The sequence below is a fragment of the Emydura macquarii genome, unplaced genomic scaffold (genome assembly GCF_026122565.2).
Source record: "Emydura macquarii macquarii isolate MOO-44397 ecotype Brisbane River unplaced genomic scaffold, CSIRO-AGI_Emac_v2 contig_2699, whole genome shotgun sequence".
In the NCBI taxonomy this organism is placed as follows: Eukaryota; Metazoa; Chordata; order Testudines; family Chelidae; genus Emydura; species Emydura macquarii.
Genome location: NW_027132836.1, coordinates 3,518,757 through 3,539,267, shown reverse-complemented (window position 1 = coordinate 3,539,267; position 20,511 = coordinate 3,518,757). Strand labels below are relative to the sequence as shown.

Below are 20,511 nucleotides of genomic sequence, written 5' to 3'. Positions count from 1 at the left end.
AGATTTGAAACAGCGATAGTCCTTGAGAGTAATGGAGAAAGCTGCACAACTTCAACCTAATAAACCCAGGCAATAAAGTTATTTTATCTATAAGCAAAATAGCTTCCCTGAAGGTTACAAGATGGATGAACCCCCCCCCAAATCCAGAGTTATGTGGCATGCAGCACAAGGCACAGAGGAGCAAAAGCAAAACTGACACACATTAATTCCTTTCAGGGTTACAAAACTCCCTTAACATGCAACTTACACGGCCTTTTCAGCCTTGGATCTAAACAGATCAAACCTACTTCACAAATGAAGGAAGATAGCTGACGTGCCCCTACAGTTTCTAATAACTACCTAAAGAGGATAATTCTCTTATAGGGATTTATACTTAGGCACAGAGTTAAGAAATGGCCTCTGCAGCACAGGTAACTGAGTCTTTGAATCCCTTCATAACACTAACAAGACAATTATATAAATGTATGACAAGACTCATCTAGTGGGACTGACACTGCCCTAGCTGTAAATGAACTAGCATCAGATGTGCCTTCTTAGGTTTCATCCTGTGAGGACACAGAAGTAAAAAACGCAAGCTGATAGTCAACCTGACATGGTGCTGGACAAAGACTGACCTGTGTTTTAGTGCCCATGAAGGTAGCACTGAGATCGGTCAACAAATGATAAATGATCAACTGCCACCAGGAAGCCATAACAAGTACCGTACACATCCTGACTTCAGGAATGCTGCAGCACATTTATCAGCATGGCAGGTCAGCAGATAAGTGATGAAGGGTTTTGTTTGCTCCAGGTAAATAATTTCAAAATAAATACTGAAAATAGAGTTAAACTGATATTCCTGCACTATTCAGAGAACTAAAAAAGCTACCATGAGAAGTGCATCAGTCACTAAAGCCACAAACCCCAGTTAAAAAAAACCAACCAACCACCTTCAGAAAAAGCAGCCTTTATGCAAGGTGCTTGCCACTTCAACAAGATGCCTTTGGGGAAATAAAGGCAACCACTTGCATGTATTTACCAGCCACCACTCCAACAGGTGAATCCCCTTTGTGCCATGTTCCCCACAATGGTGCTGTTCTCTCAAAGAGCAGACTTCACTGGAATTTCAGCACCTCACAGATAATGTATCTGAGAAGCTAGCTAAGTAACTAAGTGAATGATGAACTTGAAACCTGTGAAAGAGTGCAGGCATAAATCTAGGTTTGCAGAAGGATGTGACTGGGTGAAAAATATTGGAGGGTAGGACTGTTCGGTCTTGTCTACACATTAAAGTTGTACAGTTACATTTTAGTGTGCCTTCTGTCAGTTTTGCTTAAACTTATTTCCAGTTAACTTAAATTAAACCAAAATATAAGTGTCCATGCAAACTGGTGCAAGTGCCTAACTATACTGGTTTGAAATCATATCTTTACTTCAACTGATGCCACATTCTCATGTTAACAAAACCTTAGTGACCTTATCTAAAGCTCAGGTTGCTCAAGATACCTTTTGTAGAAGACAAGTGATGGATTCCACAACTGATGGAAAACTTTATCCACTTGAATCAAAGTTTTCTAACAAATTCCTTTCAAGCAACTGGGAGCACTTGAAATAAATCTCTATCCCTAAAAGGAAACTAGTTGAAAATAAGCATCCTGTACCATAGCAAGGAAGTTTAGCCATTTCTATGGTCTAATGGGATCAGCTATGGCCATCGCTGTTAGAAGAAAACCAATTAGTCTTTAATAGTAATGGGCAATGAAGAACATTTGTAGCATTCTGTTGTCCTCACCTTCAAGAGCCTTGGGCTATAAACAAGGAGGTAGAGGTTCTTTAGAGCCCTTAGGGTACCAGAACTTCATCTGAATTTGAACAGATCAGTTCCCATTAACTAAACAGGACGGACATCAATGACACACAACAAGTTGTGTGTATACGTTCCAAACATATTCATCTTAAGGCACAAATGCCAAATAAAATTGTCACTTCAAGGCAAAACTAATAAGTGCCCTTTCACCTCTACCATACATTAAAGACATGTGGTGGAACCCTGAAGCACAGATCTTCACAATGAATTTAGTCCTCTGTTTTAATATTCTAGAGGAGTGGGGTGTGTGTCACAGAACTCAGGCGTCAGCCCAAGCCTGAATGTCTACACCACAGTTAAACAGCCCTTTAGCCCAAGCCAGCTGCCACAGGCCAGCTGCAGGTTTTTTAATTGCAGTGTAGACAGACCCAAAGTTATCCATGTCATAACAATTGGTCAGTTTGTACAATACATTCACTTACTTGTTTACTGAACCAACCGATTGATCAAAGGTTGATCAAAACCAAGCACCAAAATCCTGCAGGTTCTTCTCTGCAAATATTTATGAAAAAGCTGTATCTTCATAGCATAAATACTTTCAAATTATCATCAGCAAGTCACTCAGGGATATCACCAACTAAGCACGTGCAAACAAGTCCCAGTTGTGAGTAGTGTAGAAGTGGAGCTCACTATAATTTTGGGCATTGAAAACCAGCACGATAATTCTACATCACTACTAATCAAGGCTGACACTAGCCCAAAACAGACAGCCTCTGAAAACAAAAAGCATTCACTGGCAATATACTGAACTCTCCAGGCAGTGCAGAATTCAAATAATTATGCAAAACACCAAGAGAACAACTTCATTTTGGCTCTATATCTAATCACTAGTAGATGGTAATAACTGCATTAAATTAATAAATCTTGCATTTTCTTTAAGACCTCTAAACCTGAACCTGTAATTTTTCTCAGCCGGTAACAGATTGAATTCTCAATGGGATTTAAAGGGGTTTAAAAAAAAATCTGTGCTGGCTTGCTACATCAAGAGCTTAAATGAATTACTTTAGAGACAGAAATGTTGCTTAGTCTCTACATTTAAGAAATTTATTCATGAATACAAAACAAAACTGCAGAATTCCCTGAGAACTTTCCCAGCATCCTGTGGACAGTTCCCTCCTCCAAATTATGTCCAACAAGGATGAAAGACAAAACAAGCATTAAGATCCCTTTTAATCCAAGGGGACAAAAACATTGTAAATTGCCACTGCCTTTGGCATTCTTCCCTTACATAACTTCCACTGCTTCACCTGAGTAAGCAACAGGAAAAGTTCAAATTCAGCAGAAAAGTACACACGCTTTCCTCACTCCTCCATTAGTTTCATGAGTCTAGCAAAACTGAGGCCTGTTTCTCAGGGAAGAATAGACAATGAACAAAGCTAAGAGAGTTCACCAAACTTCAACAATGTAGAAGATATTAGTCATAATCATCATCAGCAGCCCCTATAAGCATCTCATTTGTACTCTGATAAAAACAGCTGCTAACCCAGGATCTGGGGTTCTCAGTTGTTTCATGGCTAAAATAGCTCTTACATAAACATTTTAAAGGCTAACAACTCTGTATGTACACCCCCTAAAAAAGGGCACCACCATAGTACCAAATGCACTAAAAGTACTTTCTGACTGCACAAGTCATGCTTCCTAGAGTGAAACACAGAGGGTTTATTTAACTGTTCGGGCTTTAAATATTATCAACATTAGAGTATTGTGATTCCTAGGAGCAAACCTCTCGCTAAAGTGCCACAGAGTACATCAATGCCTTACACATACCCACAGCAATAAACAGGATAATGACACATTAAAAATGTGAACAAGTGACTAAGAGCAGCCCAAGAGCATTACATTCAGAGTGATCGGACTGCTGTCATAAGAAAGCAGCATTTCTTTGGTGTCCAAAGAATACAAGTTTACATAGCTAAGAATTCCACTTTACCTCCAAATCACACAAGGCAATTTGTTAACAGGCTGCAAAAATAAGCTCTGACTAGTTCATTCTATGTAGGAGCCTCCAGGCTAAAGTTTCTCTCTTTAAATATAGGAGATTTATGATGACAAAAGCAAAACATATCTTAAACAAGGAGTTTTATTTATAAGAGAATATGTTTTTAAAATGGAAGCACTGAGTAAAAGGTAATTTTTTTTAAGTCTCAATTGTAGGCTGACTGTTAATAATTCAATTAAAAATGGCAAGGGTGCTGGCAGGTATTAAGAGAAACAAATCAGAGAACGTATTTTGGAGTAGCAGGTCATGACTATAGTTAAAGTTGAGCTCCATTTGTATTTAAAGCCCTGCTTCAACCTGTTTTCTATTAAATATACAGAACACCCTTCCCAAACTTACAGTACTTACTCTGAGAACACAATGAATTTTCTAAGATTTTACAATTCATTATCTGATGAGTTAAAAATTAACTTGTCCCACAATAAATTTAATACATCAGTTTTTTCTTTTTCCTGAATGATCTCCATAATGGATTAATGCAAACACATCAAACCTCTCACAGTTAAAATTCATTGAAACCATGTGCATAGGCTATATTTGAAGAAATTAGGTAGTAATTAAGCAAAATTGTTAATGGCTGTACTAATTGTTACGGTTATATGGGCTACAGTCAGGTAACTCTTAAGTGAGACACTGGGACAAAGGCAACGCAACCCCTTCTCTGCAGCCAAAATACAAGCCTCAGTTCTATTGGTTGGAATGGCTCAGTGGGAGGAGAAAGACTGGACCATATGTAAACCGTTCTCACAAGCAGATCTGGCCCAACTGTAACGTTCTATAAAGATTCGTAGGCTGCATACTAGCTTGGGCATCCCCTTTCTACCACTGCTCAGCTCCACTGTCCTGCACTGGTGGGGAACTGAGGCAGCTGTACAGAGGGCACATTAGGACTCTCACTGAGCTTCCCACACTCCCTTCCACCCCTCTTCACTCACTGACACAGCCCTCTAAGTCAACTGCAAATTAGAGACTAGATTCACCAATATGTTTGGCTGCTTTACACTGCTACAGTAATGCAGAGCAGCTGTAAACCCAGCTTAACTGAGTGGTCTGCTCTGCCTGCTTGATGTACCACTAAATCTGCCTTTAAAAGTTAAATTTAAAAAGCGGTTTAAAGTTGATAATCCATATGATCAAATCACTAGAATACTGCACATTGCAATCTCTCTGGGCTTCTTGCTCATGAAATATTAAAATATTTTTTAAATCTAAGATTCCCAGACAAAAATTCCATTAGTGATTTTTAAAGTCAGAAGATGAAAACATTGACTCTCTAAAAATCAATCACATCTAATCTGGCACCAAAACCCTAGACTGCCATAATCACAGAAGTGTAGTTATTTTAGGACATCACTACTGGGCCAAGTTAAGGTGGTTTTGATGCCAAACTGCATTTTTTTAACCTTAACCTTAATTCTGAATGTATAATGATTGGTTTTGGAATAATTGCCAAAATCTGTTCACTTGTTTTTTACCATTAAGTTACTGATATATACTCTCACAGCCTTCATCATCTTTTTGTCTGGGGAGCAGAAAGCATTCTGTACCCCATTTCCAGAGTGGACTCCAACTATTTCTGCTGTTACAGGGCAAGGAGATAAACTTAACTTCATCCTAAACGTAGGTGTCTACGTAAGTGCTCCCCAAATAACGAAATCAGTTTCAGCAAAAGATTTCTCAGAGGTTGCCATAGCAAAGCTTCAAATTTCAAGAAAATTCTATGCTTATCAACCAGAAAATAGCGAACTTCAGAGACTGCACCTATAACAGACCTGCAGGGCAGGGAAAACAGATGACTCTAGTTTCTTATATAGCATAGAGTAAATTCTTAGTTCCTAAGAGCCCAGTGCTAACAGTTAAGTCCCATTACTCTACGTTAAAAGTACTGCCACTAAATAAATAGATCACATGCTCAAATTAAAAGCTTTTGCTAAGCTTTCAAACAACCATACTGCCTGAAACTCTCAAGCAGGCAAAGGAAATGGTCCCCACAAAACTGACATAGACCAATGAAATATGAGGAAAAGGTCTGATTTGGAAAAAAACAAGCTGGGGAAGTCTAACTTTAGACTCATGGAAATAAACATGCATGTTTGAAATTCCAAGATTAAGGATAGACCTTCACTACTGAGTTCACAAAGCTCAGAGATTGGAGAAGGCAACAGCAACTACCCACACAAATGAAAAGCGCAAAACTATTTAAAGGTTCCAGCACCCTGGGCTCCTTTAAACCTTGTGAGAGCTGTTAAGTACTTATGGCTCACCGATGTGCTTCACTTCTTCCCCTTATTATTCATATAGAAGTTGCATGAAATTTCATAAATAATGAATAATCATCATGACAAAATCCCAAATACACACTGCATACTGTAAATTCAGCCTGCATAAATGCTCCAGTCGACAAACCAGGGTTGTAAAGTTGTTTTGGTACAACCGTACGTAAGTGCCTGCCACAAACATAACTGAATGCAAGCTGATATTCATGCTCCTAGAGAAACTGCGTCTTGTTTATTGCGAGTTAAGACTCTAAAGACAGACTAAGGCTCATTGCTTTTAACTCTCCCAAAGTAACTCAGTCTAGTTTTTGAAGTATACATTATATTCTTCTGAACATATGCATGCCAATTACATGGACAGGAATTGGTTGCATGATTCATTCTATATTAAAAGGAAGAATTCTATATTTTCAAAAAAGTCAGGGCATTAGAAGCGTCCGTTTGAGAAGGCCAGTGATTTAAGAATCAACATATTTATGTAGTAGTAGGTAGGAGACAAAACCGTTAACCCCGCTTTCAGATTATACACCAACTGGCACTGGATTATATTTTCAGAGCATGCATGCACACTACACACCATCAATTCCCACTAGCCAGCATTGGTATTTATTACCATTTCAGTCAGTTTCATCACTTGATACAATGTCTGGACTGAGCCCATCAGCATATCTCCCAGACTTCCTGCTGCCCCCCCTCTCCTCCTGAATCTTCCAGGGTCCCTCTATTTCTGGGCATTCACGGATCTCTGCTGTAACCTACTAGAGGAACAGAAGATTTGACACACATTTGACCATTTTTCATAGCTAAACTGCCAAACCAGCATTGTATTCACAGACAACAGATGCAACAGCCTTTGAACATTTTATAAGCAGAAAACTGCTAAGTAATAGTACGGAGAAGGAGGCTTTTCTTGATACGGCAATACATCAATCTATCAAGTTTGGGGGTAAACAAGGAGAGAAACAATGAACAATGGGAAAGCTGCCTTTTGTATGAGCTGAAGTGTTATGTCAGCTTCTACCAACATTAAGCCTTTTGACTGTCTGAACCAAGATGGTCCTTTTCTAGATACCTGTAAGAGCTTCAATAAAAATAAATTTTACTCCTTGCAGTTTAGATAAGATTTTGCTTATAAGCCATTTCACCTTTTAGGTTGACCACCGTTTATAACGTTCATCAGGCAACAACAAAATTAATTAGTTTGAAAAGAAAGGAAGGAGAAACTGAAATACATATAGTCCACTTTCTTGGGGAGTGCTCAGCTACTGTGTTATGGCTTTGCCCCCTTTTCCCAATCCCAACACTGAAAACAATAGAAAACTAAGGTGCTTTAAAGTAAGAGTACATGAAACAAACACTGGTCACATCATAATCCTTATGTACTTGAAGGCTACCAGTAAGGGCTAGCTGGCTTCACATGGCATCTGTGATTTTGAACAGAAGTTAAAATGCAGCCAAAAAGACTAAAAAACTGCATCTAACACCTCACAACAGGTATCCATCCATTACTGTGAATGACATCAGTACCATCAAATCCATTCTGTTACGATAAAGCAGCAGAAAGCTCAAGTATATGATTTTGGGATATAAAAAGCCTTTCTAGGCTGGTCTCAATAGATTTTAAAATACAGCACTACACGTCTGTTGAAGAGTAGAACAGTAGGTTTTAATTGTAAAATGGAGTTTTGCATAGCTTCTGGGCCTTCTGTATAAATGAGGTCTTTAAAAAAAAAAGGAAGAGCAATGTGTCACTTCAGTTATTAAAATCCATCCAACTTGTACTTTAGCCTTGGGATAACCACCGCCAAAAAACTGACTTGGAAGTAATTATCGCTGCTATCTGCAATAAACGTTAATTAGACATAATTGAACTAAAGCCCTAACCTGAATGATGCTATTGCTGACAGGAAACCTACTCCTGCTTGCACTGTGCATAGGAAGCTGCTAGCAATGAGGAGGACAACCATGAAATTGCTCTTGTGGTTTACCTATTGCAAATAATCATGCAATTCCACTAATGCCTGGTCAGCTGGGACAAAAGGAAGCTAACATGCTTCTCACGAAATATGTTTTAACAATAACCAGACACAAAAGTGCAGAGTTTCTAAAATGGATCACCTTTCAGTCTTCACTTTGTAACTACTGTACCTAGATCCAAAATGGCAGCACCTGATTAATTTCATAATCCTCCAAATGCTATACATCTTGTGAATGGAAGGGTTGAAATGTATCTACTGATTATGGAGAAAGGTTTACTCAAAAAAGATCCTTTCAATACTGATAATTTACCACCTGAAAAAACCTCAATAGCCTGTCCTGTTCTAGGCGTGGGCTTCTCTGATCTCTGCTACAATGGAAACAGTTAACTGCTTTTACTGCTCAAACCCATGCAGGTGGTTGGGGGAAGGGGAGTTTTTAGCTTAATTCCTGCTGGTTGGCCCTTTTATATTTTGCATTTTTACTAGTTAACAGAGCAGAAAATGCCCCCCCCCCCCGGCCCTTTACAGCTTGCTTCCAATTGTAATTAACAACCCTTTGCCCTTCATCCAAGCATCTCAACTAACCTTACAAACATTACTTCGGCCTCACAACCACTCAGGCAGACATGAATGGCACACACCCCATTTTAAAGATGCATAAATCAAGACAAAAATTAAACAGAAGGAAGTCTGGTCTTGTGCTTAAAACAGTGGCTGGACTCATGAGACCTGGGTACAAAACCATGGTTTCCCATGTGATCTCAGGCAAGTCATTTAGCCACTCTGGTCTCAATGGTCATTTGTCCAATGGGGATAATCTCTATCTTGTTGGGTGTGAGAGGATAAATTGAAGTTTGCAAGGAGTTCTATACAACAGTGATGGGGCCCTATTATATGAACAGATCAACTGAGGCTTTGGAGAAAACGGCAGAGCTCCTCAATGCCCTCCTTTAGCCGCTGTTCCTCTAACTGCAATGTTTCAGACCAGGACAGCATGTCTCATCTCAAAGCAGCAAAGACTAAGTTAGAGAACTGATAATATCCCCCTCTGTGCCCCAAACCCACATCTACAGTTCATTTTAGTGGATTCAAAGCATCCATCTTATGTGAAATCTATCTTTAGAGTTAATTTTGCATTTTAAAATATGCAATTTGAGCTGCCAGGCAACACAGATGTAGGCAGTAGTTCCTCCGAGGCATTGAAGGTCTATCCTTAGACTAGGATAACGAAGGGGAGATGCAGAATAGACAGCAAGCAGAATGACTAGAGGGCCTGACCAGGGCTTCAAAGCTGTACTTCGAGCACTCTAAACAAACATGCTATTGGCCAGTCTGGGGTTAAGCAGGGAGACTACCTGGACCCTGAACTTTTGGAAAGAACAGGAAAACTAGCTTGTTTGGATCCAAAACGTGGTCTGTATTAATTTAACCAGACTTCATTGCATTTTCACAGCATTACAACATTTTGGCACTTAATTTCCTCTTCCTTTATACAGGGACTTTCAAACCAAAGGCCTTCTAACACTGCATCCATGTTGTGACAGATATTATATGGACCATCCAATGACTACAGTACCAACTTTATAAATGTTATAGTATCGGTATAGGCTAGGGATTGTGTTTTGGCTTCATGGGGGAGTTAGAGAGTTTCCTGAAGGAACTAAAATCTCTGGGGTATAATTATGCAAATCCCTAGGCAAGTAACCTGTTTGGAGAAGTCTCATCCCCCTGGGGGAAACTGCATATACCACCATGAGCTGGTTGGAGATGCCTGGCAAACAAAGAACTGAAAACCATATAAAGTGGCCATCCGAGCGGAGGGAGAGGTCACTCTCACTTGATTCAAGAATGGACATGAGACTGATGAGAGGGGCAGGACCTGTAAGAGGACCTGAAATACTCTGAAACCTACCAGGGGCTCTATGTAGAAGATGGGTGACTCCTGGTAAGCCAGAAATGCATACAAGCGATGTATTGTTTGAACAGTATGTTTCTTCTGTAATGGTTTTGTTCTAAATAAATAGTACTTTGCTTTATGACGACTGGTTGGTCCTGGTTAACTCTGTTTTTGCCCAGAGAGAACAGGACTGCAGGTACTGAATCAAAGCCAACTTGCTATAGGACTACAGGGAATTGCAGCCTAATTCCCCAGTCTAGAAGGAGAGAGTTGTTGGACTCCACACTGAAATAAGTGACAACTAGAAGCCTGAGAACTAATGCCCTGCCCTCAGGGAAGCCACAAAGTGGGTCAGAGGTGCAGCTGACTCAGGAACTGAGACACGTGTTACTCACTAATGAAGTGTAGACATCCTGCAGTGGATTGTGACAACTTTTTCACACTGCACAACACTATACAGAAGTTTTGAAGGAAATTGTATCCAACTGAAACTGCGGCTGTTGAGTAAGGCTGTAGGTAGGCAGTGTCTCATTATCAATCAGAATTTGGCCAGAACCTTAGGCTAACATCCCTACTTTTAAAAGATGCCATAATGGCTCTTCAATGACTAATGTAGTATCCTAGGAAAATGCCCTCCATATTCCTGCACAGATTTTTGAAACAAAACAAGAGAACACCTCCTTCCCAACAGCATCCCTCTTCCTCAGGGCAGGGCTCATGCCACTAATTTCCATATAAAAAAAATGAATAACCAAACCCTGCCTTAGTAAGAAAGGTGCTCCTGCACCTCCATAGCACAGCAAGCCTGGTGCATGCTGGGACAGGACTTTAGTCAGCACTGGGTAGATGCCTGTGGACATGTTCAACAAAGCTAGATAGCTAGCTATATAGTTGCTTTAGTGTTAAATTACTTTAGTACTGAATTCAAGGTCCCAGATGCCGTACAACAGTGTAAGCCAATTCCAAAGCAGTAGTTTCTTGAGTGGGAGGAACAGCAGATTTGTGATTAAGATACAAGACAGCAGATCTAGATTTTATTCCTTGCTCTGCTGCTGGCATCCTAGGTGACCTCAGGCAAGACACCCTCTGTACACCTGTTTCTCCATCTATAAAATGGGGACGCTCTAGGAATGATCTGGGGAAGTTCTGTGGCCCATGTTATACAGGAAGTCAGACTAGATAATTACAGTGGCTGCTCCTAGCTTTGGAATCCATGAATCTATAATACTTTCCTACTTCACAGGGCAGGTGGTGAGGCTCAATATTTGGAAAATGCTTTGAGACCCTCAAATGGAAGATGCTATACAAGTATACAGTAGTAGTAAACTTTACTAGACACCTACTAGTCAGAGGTTGATAAAAGACGGATGGACCATCATCAGGAAGATTCAGGAGCAGCTCCCGTCTTCAGCTATTGGGAAGGGTGAGGGTGCAGAGTCCTACAAGGCATTAGCCCCTTTTTCATACCAGTCTGCCTTTAGTAAGTTTCTGAGAAATGTGAAAGCCACTCTCTAAAGCAGTGGTCTTCCAGGGGGAACACCAACTCATCTAGATATTTGTCTAGTTTTATAACAGGCTACATAAAAAGCACTAGCAAAGTCACAATTTCATACAGACAACAACTTGTTTATATTGCTCTATATACTATACACTGAAACGTGAGTACAGTATTTATATTCCAATGGTTTATTTGATACTTATGGTGAGATGAGATAGTAGGCAATTTGTCAGTAACAGCGTGTGGTGACACTTTGTATTTTTATGTCTGATTTTGTAAACAAGTAGATTTTAAATGAGGTGAAACTCGGAGTACACAAGACAAATCAAACTCCTGAAACAGGTACGGTAGCCTGGAAACGTTCAGAGCCACTGTTCTAAAGCTCCTGGATAGGAAAAAAGGGCATGCACACTCCCACCCCCTCCTAGGTACCCTGAGCTTTCCACAGGAGCATAAAACCAGCTCTGCTTCTTGCAGTTTCACTGTTATCCACAGTTCAGAACAACAACAGTGAAACTGCCCAGAGTGCATGTAAAAGATGCTTTTGGAAGCCCAAAGCATCAGCAGAGCCAGAAATTTCTGTCTGCAGACTCAGGAAGGCAGATTTTCAGAATATGACTTGATGCAGATTCTTATTAGAAAGACATTTGGGGTTGCAGAGGGAAAGCTTACATTTTTCTGAAGCTTTTCCACTTACCAGATAAAATTTCCTACTCACCTTTGGTCAATAGTTTTTCAAGTTCTGATGATAAATTATGCATAGACCGAACCAAACCAGGTTGTAACTGTGCTACAACCTAGAAGAGAAAGATTGAAGTGCAAGTTCCTTTATATGATAGCATAGCTTGCCAGCGTGGGTGGGACCAATGCCAAATGATGAGACATTTGACACCAATGTCCCAACATAATTACACCTGTAGTGTAGACATGACAGGACCTCCGTGCATTAATTTGCAGAGCTCCCAGTAACCTGGGACATAAACAAAAGTAGTTAAGACTTCCATTTTACATCTCCTACAAAGGGAGATAACCTCCAGAAATACAGAACCTCTCACATTTAACGCTATGCAAGGGCACTGGCCCAGTACAGATTGAGAAGGAAGTGCACACTTCTGGAAGCCTCAGCACTACCTCCTAATATTAATCTCCAGGCAAATCTGACCATGAAGAAACTGACCTGCCTACAAAACTCTCTCTCAAGGTGATGGAAAGGTAAAATCTTCCACTTTCATTGAACTGCATTCTTATGTGATTGATAAAAGCTCTACAGATGTTATAATGAATGTTTTTTCTTGGAAGACGTGCTCTACTCTTTGGCACTCATACCTATAATGAAAAGCAATTATCAACTTGCTTTGAACAGCTGAATCTGCTTCTTTAATGCAAAGAGGCTGATTAAAGCAATATTCTGGAAAAGTAATGCACACAACAAAAATTCAAGAATGCTGTCAAACACAGTCCTGATTTTGATAAGGATGACACTAATCAGAATTCTCATCCAGCCTTGCAGAAATGTGCGCTTTATGGTTCATCTGGAGCTCTTTAACATATGATGCAAACCAGCAGGAAATTAACAGATGTGCTCTTACACAACTAAATTTAGAATGGTTTTATTGGGGCATTAGAAATGGAGTCCCAAATTTTACATAAATCACTTAGATGGCAACAATCTCTCCCTTCTGCCTGTACTACCGAGGCCTGGTCTACACTTACCTTCAAATTCGGCAGCAGTTGACGAGAGTTACACAAAACTACACAGAGTAGCTTGCATAACTCCTGTCGACTTCGTAACTCTCCTTCTATGTGGCGTCTTCACAGCGTTGCACCACTTGAGGGGGCTGTTTTAATGCGTCAACTTCCGGATCGATTGAGCGGTCAATCGATCTGGATAGATTGATCTGATGGCAGCAAATTTGCCACAGTCAGTGAAGACGTCCTTGATCCATTTTCAAACACATAGTGAATTACCGTACTTATATATTACAGTTTGAGCATCTGTTGTCTGCTTATAAAGTAGGCAAAAATAAAGCGCTTAGAGACTATTGAATGCTATTTTTTCAAATCTAATGTTGCTTTCTATAGCAGATATATGCTAAAGGCTTTCATTTAATAGAAAAAGCTTGACATTATAGGGAATGTTATGACAGTATTAACTATTGGTGTGTTTATCCAACTTTCAGTAGATAAAGTCTGAAATTTAAGGTTGTATTACCAGAACTGACTCACTATATGTCCAACACAGAAGTTAGTTTATATTTCCTTATGGTGACTTGAATTTAAAGGCTAAAATATTTCCATTAAACATGTACATCTGTTTCCCCCTACTGAAGAGTCTTTGGTCCTTTTCCATATCTTATGACATGGATAAAAGCCAGCATAGATTACATTTGTTGATAAAGAAGGAGCAAGATGCAGTACTTTCTTGGACTAAGACAAAAGGTGCTGAAGTTCTGACCTCCAGAGCAGATCAAGAGATTGTGTTTACAATTGTAAAACTAGAAATCAGAGCAGTTCTGAAAACCTGCCTTATATTTCATACAGCACACTGAGAAAAAGTTTGACAGACCTGAATTTTAGAGATACAGACTAAACAAATCAAGGTAAATTCAGATATAATGTGGGATTAGCTCTTTTCAGAAGAGCTAGGGGAAACTAAAGTAACTTATTTTCTAAATGTGTTGTCTCCATAGATCTGCTCTGACAGTGCATAATCTACCAACAAAACCCATTTCAAAGCAGTCAAACACTGAAGGAGTGCATGATCTATATTACCATAGCACCTAGCAGTCCGTGGACCAATTTATGGACCATGGCCCCATTTGCGAGGTGCCGTATAAACACATAACAATATGACAGTGCCTACCCCAAAACACTCCAATCTAAGTCAAAGACAAGAGACAAAAGATGGATACAGACAGACGGGGAGACATGCTGCTCCAGCATTCTGGTGCCCAGAGCACACCTTTTAGATCTTCCATTGAGGGGGAAGAAGCAGTAGGGATCTGCAGAGGGAAAGAATTGAAGTACTTTTTGTGTTTTGAACAGGTGACCTATTATTTCTTGTGATATTGCTCACACAGATCTTATTGTGAGATATGAGCTAGCAGGGACAATCCTTAGGAAAAAGGTTGAGTGGTGTTGGTTAAAAAGAAACGAACATCTTCTCCTAGAATCGAACATTCAATCAGATTGGTGATGAATACTGGGAGCGCGATGCTTTGAAAAGGTGTAAATCAACCTCCAATAACAGCCCTGCAGATCTCAACAAATGGCACACAACGAACAGATGCTAAAGAAGCTGCTATCCCAGGAGAAAGAGCTTTAAGTTCTTCTCACATAGGAACTCCAGTAGACACAGACCATCTGTATACAAATAGTGATCCGCTTAGAGCACCTCTGGACTGAAAAGAACGGGCTCTTTGCTTTAATTACACACAATAATAATCTTGAGGGTTTTAAAGTTTTTCTACTGCCAAGAAAATAACCAATAGCCCTCTTCACATACAAGGTTTGCAACCAAGCCTACCAGGGAAGATCAAGAGGCTCAGCAAAGTGTTTGCTTTAAAGGAAATTTGGAGACCACTACAGTCAAGATTTTAAGATGGGATTTTAGGATTCAATCATTATGAAATTTGTACAAGGACAACCTATCACCAAAACTTATAGTTATGAAACTCTCCTGGCAGTTGCTATAGATGAAAGGGAAGGATCTTTCCATGAGATGCAAGGAGCAGGTACCCTCATACAGTTGAGAGCCAAGATTTTAATCGCACACATACTCAAGTTATGATTTTGAATACACACATTCATCAAACTTTGTAGTGGAAATGTGAAATATTTTATTACATAATGCTAGCATTAATCCCAATGTAGGGAGAAGATGAGATTCAGCGCCCCTTCTCTCAAGGCAGGAGAGGTATAGTTGGAGATGGGACAGGCACACACTCCAACAGGTAGCTGCTTTGAAACGTGGTCTGTCGCTACGCCGGAGGAGACAATCTCATACTGGAGATGTGAAGAGGCAATATCATGAAGGAGAAAACCTGTTCCCAATGTACTGCACCAGTATGGCAATTCTCTAAATGCCAAGTGTTCCTTGCCCATTTCAGTCATCTGAAAGACAGGTTAGGCAAATTTTCAGTTTGGGCCCCCCCAGATCTTAACACTCCTGTGCTATACTTTACAGACAGGCCTCCAATCCACAGCACATAATAAAGTCTTGACTTACATAAAAAGCACTTTATGGTTTCACACTATTCTGTTGAGAAAATTGTTTCCTTCTTAGAGTGAAACTCCAAGTACACTTTGTTTTGCTTGTGATACAGGAGACGGCATGTGCTCCATTTAGAGATGCTCACCTCACAATTAAAATAAATAATAATAATAATAATAATAAATCGCTTTAGTCAAGACTATTTCAAATTATTTTTAAAATTGCAGTCTCAAGATGGTCACATTAACTTATAAAGCAGCTTTTACATTGCTTTAATTTATGCCTAAAATACATCTGAACTCATGTAAGGCCTAATAAGTTCCTATCTTACCTTTTTATGTACATTTTCTAATATAAATTATGCAACAAACTCAGATCTCATTTCAACATGCAGCGTCTATAAAGATTACTAAAATGCATTTACATTCAACAAGTCTAAGGTATTTTCCACTGCTGCTCACTCTTCAATTTGCATTTACAGTAGATCAAACTCTTATCACACAGAATTTAAAGGACATCTTCCATGCAAAAGGAAGATATGCTCATGCAAAGAGTGACACTTGCTTATTTGCAATAAGATGAATATCTATCATGGAAAACCTATTAAAAAGATGGCCTTGGTATCTTAAACTTTAACAGGCCTGTTAAAGTTTAACCATGTTGGGAAACTACTTTTCTTTGGTGTATATGACCAGCATAAGACATTTACGTAACACACACTAGCATGTGTAATGAGTTTCCTGAATCCTGGTTCAATGGACTTTCTCCCCCAATTTCACAGGCAGATTCTTAGACTGAGAATTTATTATTTACATCAGATTTTTGCATTGTCCTATTTTCTCAGACATGCTAGATGATACTGTCTCTCAGTTTAACAGTTTTCAAAAAGTTAACTCTAAAAAAACTGCACTGAGCCAACTCAGCCAAAACAAACACTTCAACAAGCCAGGAAAGCAGCCCAAATTTAAAAGAAAAAATTCTTTTACCTCATCTTAATCGAATGCCAAAGAATTAAGTTATAAACTAAACTGATCTAGGAAAGATGCTAATGACAGTGTTCTCTCCTATTTATCACTGGAAACCTAACCTAGCACATGCACATTAAATGATATCCCTATGCCACCAGGCACTTTAAAATTGGATCACTCAGCAACATATATATACACACCCAACTCTTGAACAAGCAATTGCAGGCTGCTTTACCATCAAATTCTGGCCTGTACAGTTTGAAAATGCATAGTTCTGGCCCTCGCAAAGAGCAGACCTGTAAATGACATCTTGAGGATTAAATTGATTGAGATGCAATTTGCCTAGCAACCATTCATTAAGCAGAGTTCAGAAACAGGCCAGCAATCTATTCCACCTCCTTATCTGAGCAGTAAACAGATAATAGTCTCCACTGTGTCCTCTACCCTCTATTTCAGACACATTGTAAACAGCTTTCTCAAACATTAAGCCTCCTACAGCAAATCTCAAGGAACAACCCTGCTCTCTAAACACACAAGATTTAGTTTCAGCAAGTGTCTGACAAGCTTGAAACAGCTAAAAATTATCCTAATGCAAGTCTCCCTGTGAATGCATTCACCCTTCTGTTCTGTCCAGTCCTCTCTCACATTGAGCACCAAGAGCCCTTCCCCAGTCTTTAAAAAGAACAAACAGTTCATCATGCAAGGTTGTGGCACTGCTATTCCGATAGTTAAACTCAATAACAATCTTATTCCTTTCCTTCAACTTCTGAAAGGAATCCATTTATATTTCTGAAGGCTTTGATATAGGGTCTCTCTTAGGGAAGAGACCAAAATCACTTTTCCTCCCATTAAGCACCATTGCTCATGAACAACCAGGATAGAACGAAAACGCCATCAGAGAAAATTGAATCAGCTACTTCAGTCTCAACAGCACAATGTGTTTCAACCATTTAGTTGGAGATTATGATAAGTCATGATTTCATTTAATTGTTTCCTCAAACAAACATTTGAAGGTTTCCTATTTTGCATCTGAGTTAAATGGTAAGGATTAGTGCAGATATGCCTATGATTATATATCTGAATGTTTCATCTTCTGTGTACAGTTCTTTTGAGAAATCACTGACATACAGGATACTATTTAATTTTTCTATTTTAAATATTAAACTGAAAATAAATGTATGTAATGTAATACAATTTCATAAGGGTAGGGTGGCTGAATAATCAAACAGATAAAAAATGCCAGCCCCATCAATACTTGTGACTTTACCTTTATTAGGAAGGTCAAAGGTACGTGATGACTCAATGGTTCCTATGCAACTCAATGCCTTCTAAGTGTCTACAACCTATGCTGTCACTTCACCTACTCACTGAATCTCAAACCTAAAAAAATAAGCTTTTAAAAACACAGCAGTGTTGCTATAGTTGCTAAGATGCTCATTTGTGTTTTAGAGTTAACAGGCTTCCCAAACACTGCACTTCAATACACAATGAAACTGACTTCGAGAATGAAATAAACATGATGATGCAACAGCTACTAACCTGGTGTTGGTAAGAAAAAAAATCAAAGGCATTTGAAGGCGCCAGCAAATGCAGCTTACTTTCCTAGCATCTATCTTAAGAGGACGATATCAGTTCATTAAGAACACACCTTTCTGCTTTAAATTTACAGGTTTTGTAGCTGCTGAACTTACACCACGCCAATCCCGACATAAGAACCTACTAGTTTCTAATAAAGCACCACATATTTGATTGCCTTCATAACTGCCTTCTGGTTACAATGACCTCTGGAATCTATGCTTGGCTTACCAGAATGAACTCCAAATCACTTTAATTAAGACAGTATTTACCAAAGCGCCTCAAAAATTGGTGTTCAACTCTTGACATTTTGCATTAGACATTAGTCATGCCAGCTCTTGGCTTAATCAACATAAAAGATATACTTGTTCCACACATTTAGTTGGAAATGCCCAATTACAGAAAGTTTACAATCAGTATAGCCACCTAATTAGCATATATGCCCCAGCCGGTTACAAAGCATTACTCTTAAAGCATTACATTTGAAATCCATAAGGAATTTTTTGAAGTGTAAATAATCAGCACTACCCTGATTTCTGCTGGATTCAAATACTCTTCCTTGTCTTATAGGAGAGCTCTGAACTTATGGTGTGGTAAAGTCCCACCCCAGGTCCAAAGCAGAAGAGAAGTACCTTCATCTGCTTCGCTTGCCAGAGACAGGCTTCAACAGAACTAGCTGGGCAGTAGAGAATGCAAACCAGAAAATCAAAGCCAAGAGTCCTTTCTACAGAACGGGGAAAGAAAGCGTTTAAAATGAATGGATTTAATATTAATCCTGCCCTTACAAAGTGACAGGGTCCAGTTCAGGGCAGGAGGCATTTCACCGATGCTAAGGGACAGGGGGCGAGGGGAGACGAGGACAATCCGGACGGAAGCACTGAGTTTCGGCAAGAGGAGACAGGACCCAGGAGCCGGGACAGGAGGGTGACCGCACACCCCACCCGCCTCCTCTCGCAGACCCGCCCCAGGCGGGGTGGGGTCTGCGGAGCCCGCCCGCCCGCACGCACGGCGGCAGCGCAGCGCAGCACATCCCTGGGCGGGTGGCACCGGCTGGGTTTCACCCCCCGGCCGGGTGCAGGTCCGGGGCCGCAGCTCCAGCGTGGGCAGGGCGAGCCGCACAGGGCTTCCTCGGGCCGGGCCGGGCCCCGCCGCAGGAAAGGGGCCTTTGCAGGCCGCCGCCCCCACCCTGGCCCTGCTCCCCGGGTGCCGGCTGCTCGCTGCACCCCACCCGTGCCGAGCCGTGCCGAGCCGGGCGCTGGCCGGAGCCTTACCGGGGCCCTGCGCGGAGAGGCGGTGCGGGCAGCCCCCATAGCCGGGGCCGCCGCACGGGGCTCGTTGCTCGGCATCGTCTTTGCAAACTCAGCTGCTCCCAGCGGCGCGGCTCGGCTCGGCTCGGCTCCCGCAGCGCCGGAAACCGGCCCCGCCCGGCGTGACGAGAGCAGCGCCCGCCAATGGCAGCCGCCGGCCGAGCGGGGCGGGGCCGGGCCGGGCCGGGCCGGGCCCTTTGTTAGCATCCGCGGCGCTCCCTGGCGGGCCGGCCAGCCGCAGCCCTGCCCTGCCCCGCGCCGAGCCGAGCCGAGCCGGCCGCACAAAGCGAGCCGGGCCCCGTCGGCCTGCAGGCCGGGCTGCAGCCGGGCCAGCCAGCTCAGCCGGGCCAGGCCGGAGTCCGCCGCGGGGCCTGCCTGCCGCATGCCGACAGGGGCAGGTGCTCGGCTCGGGCCTGCAGCGCCGTGCTCCTCGGTCCGCCCGGCCGGCGAGCGGCCCGGCTGCAGGGGCAGGCTAACAGGAAGGGACGGGCCGACCCGTCCGCAGTCAGTGTTTAAAACGAAAGCCTGGCTGCGTGTAGAGCCAGCCCTGGCCCTGCGAGCCGCATGGGCACGCAGCTGCTCCGCTCCGCTCCGCTCCGGCCGAGGCTGCAGCCAGACCGGGGCTGGGGGCTGCCCCGCGGCTCCGTGTGAGCACCGCAGCTCTGCAGAGCCTGCTGGACAGCTCGGACAGCTCTTCCACGAGCACGCACACACTCAGAAAGCTCCTCCCTGTGCCAGTCCTCAAAGGCAGAGAGGGCTTACCACCACAAACGGGGGAAGGGTCAGACCTGTTCTAGTCCCGCCAAGCCGGCAGAAGGAGGGCAGCCCTATCGTCCCTCCGTTCATCCCTCCCACGCACCCTCATGCACACACACGAGGGGTAAAGCAGCAGAGACCCTCCTTTTCGGCACCGTTCAGATAATGGGGGGGGGAGGGGAGGATGTCCTAGGAGA

General features: G+C 41.8%; 1 protein-coding gene across 5 annotated transcripts in view; it reads right to left on the bottom strand.

Moving 5' to 3' along the window:
- Nucleotides 1-20,511, bottom strand: part of FAM222B (family with sequence similarity 222 member B) — a 46,042-nt gene that overhangs the window by 13,623 nt on the left and 11,908 nt on the right. The window contains exons 1-3 of one of the 5 annotated variants that reach the window (XR_010923231.1): nucleotides 19,523-20,146; nucleotides 18,884-18,975; nucleotides 15,036-15,608 (exon numbers count right to left, since the gene is read on the bottom strand). The exons of 1 other annotated variant lie outside the window; for it this stretch is intronic. The gene's annotated coding sequence lies outside the window, so the exon portion shown is untranslated. Of the gene's footprint in view, nucleotides 1-614; nucleotides 890-15,035; nucleotides 15,609-18,883; nucleotides 18,976-19,522; nucleotides 20,147-20,511 lie in introns of those variants that run through there. 3 more of the 5 variants (XM_067565926.1, XM_067565927.1, XM_067565929.1) reach the window with 3 other exon arrangements.